Source organism: Carlito syrichta, unplaced genomic scaffold (genome assembly GCF_000164805.1).
Source record: "Carlito syrichta isolate Samal-C Ts95f unplaced genomic scaffold, Tarsius_syrichta-2.0.1 Scaffold287827, whole genome shotgun sequence".
Taxonomy (NCBI): domain Eukaryota; kingdom Metazoa; phylum Chordata; class Mammalia; order Primates; family Tarsiidae; genus Carlito; species Carlito syrichta.
The window spans coordinates 141,189-143,655 of NW_007231923.1; positions in this window are offsets into that span (position 1 = coordinate 141,189).

The following is a 2,467-nucleotide window of genomic DNA, read 5'->3' on the forward strand; positions in this document are numbered from 1 at the left end:
ATGGCTAGATGAGGTTCTTCAATCTGAACACACAGAAGTAGGGCTCCTGAGTTTGGGATCTTTCTACATTGACAATCAAACTATCTGTGTCATCTCTCCCTGAACACACAACTACTGAGTGATCCTCACTAAGCTACTGGTTAGGGAGAGAGAGAAAGACATGTCTGGTGCACTCTGGAGAACCAGCTTCAGATATCCTTTCTCTCATTGCTCTTGGGGGAACGATTTGCCCAGGAGATAATGTCCTGCAAAGGAACACGTTTTATTACACTGAAGATTCAGACCCCACTAAAGGGCTCTGGTGAGCTCAGCTTGATCCTGGGGAGTGGTTTTTTTGCCTAGGCAAGGAAACCTAAAATTAAAGCAGCCCAGATAGACTCTTTCAGTCTCAATCCTTTCCTGTTGGCCCCAAAACCTAGATCAAATGGGACAGGGATAAGCCATTTCCAAACCAGAAACACAACTGCATTGCCAAGGAGCCTTTTTACGATCATAGGTACTGGATCAACTCAACTTGCCCAGAAGTTTTGGGTGCAAAGATTTGCTGTAAACAGATGTGGGCAGAGGATGGAGAGTGCGAGAAAGCAGTCATTTTATACACTGTCCGCAGATGGTCAAGCTCACCTTAGCAGAAAGAACCTAGAGACTTTGAGGCCTCAGGCTGAGGATGGATGAACGCTTAGTGCACCCTTTGTCCTCCTTTAGGGAGCTACATGGAAACCCTCCAGTTTCTAAGAGAGGATGTAAAAATGAATGCACTAAAGGGCCTGCCAGAGAGACGGCAGTAATAATCCTCCCAGATCCACCTCACTAGAATATCAGTCAAATTAGAGTCCCAATGGGGGATGGGGCAAAACTGTTAGCATGACAAGAGAAGGGAAAATACAAAGCTGGGAAAGAAAGAGGCAGCTGGTCACACCCTCAATGCCTCCTGCAGGTTTTCTGCCCAGAGCAGGCCTGAACAAAGAGATGAGAGAAGCCCCCACTCTCAATCACATTTAGAGTTTGATTATTACACTGAACTGAGCATACTAATAACCGACTTCGGTATCTTTTATTACCTGAGAGTGACAAGGAAATTCATGGTGCTGCCTGTGTTTTCATTCAGGGCAGGAGAATAAAGGAGCTTGCTGAATAAATTTAAAGGGTCAGTTAGAAAGGCAAGTAATCCCGCTAAATCACCCCAACCTTCTTTTTCCACCTGATGTATATGTAAAACATACATGCATAGACAATATATGTATGTGCAGATCCATAGGGTTGTACATACCATTTTAACCTCAAAACTAAAATATGCACAGTGCTGTGTTAGATTATGTGAAAGACATTAGAATGTGGTATAATGTCTTTCACATAAAATATCTATGAATATTTTTCGTGACACTAATTGTCCTTCTGAAAAAAACATGCCTTGCCTTGTCAGGATTCTGATTTGTAGGGGACAGTAATGTATTTAGACAAACTTCTACTGATGGACATCAAGGTTGTTTCCCTAACTTTAATATAACTACCAGCCTCTGAATTTGATGCCCAACATTGGCCAGCAGAATGCTTTAATTGATGCATCCACCCCCTCTTCAGGCTGGTCCCTGGACTCTTGCTGGGGCCTGAATGTGTCTGGAGGGGTCTCATCTTCCACTCTGGAAGCAACTGGCTTTCTCAGTGGCTGCACAGTCTACCTGGTACAGACAGCAGCCATCTGCAACTCTTGACTCACCAACACCCCTCAGATTTTCCTAATGTGGCATGCATATCCCCAAGGGAAATAAGGCACAGAATAGTGCTGATTCTCTCATGAACTTCTAATTGACATTGTTCCATAGCAACAATACTTTGTTTTCTGATGTCCCAAGGAAATGCTTCCCCAGAGAGCTCAGAGAAGGGCTGAGTGGCCCCTGGTGGGATGTCAGACGCTTACAATGAAGCCATAAGAATCCTCTCTGGGCACTGGGCAATTACACACAATATTGGCTCCCTTTGTTATGTTTACATGCATCATATCATAGCCTAACTATGAACCAATACATCCTCACACTCTTACAGAATGAACAATCTCATTTAATTCAACAACTCATACAAATGTCCATCCCATCCGCAATATCGAGTGGGCTTTATGTGTTAGATACCATTTCAGAGCCTAGAAAAACAATCCTGAATAAAGTTGAGAAAGTTTCAGACCTTAGTATTCAATGAGGTCACCCAGACCTTAAACAGATAAATGCCTCTAGATGAAAAATTATACATTGTTGAGAAGCTTTGTGAAATATAGAGTGTGTGAAAGCAAAGAACAGTGGGGATTCAACTTAGAGTGGAAAGACTGGGGTCAATACTTTCTCTGTAATAGAGTGTCCTACAGGCAGAGACTTGAAGGATATGTATGCATCTGGGAGGAAGAGGTGAATTCCAGGCATTGGGGAAATCCCCGAGGCAGGAAAATATTTGTGGACTACAGGTAAAAAAATAAGGT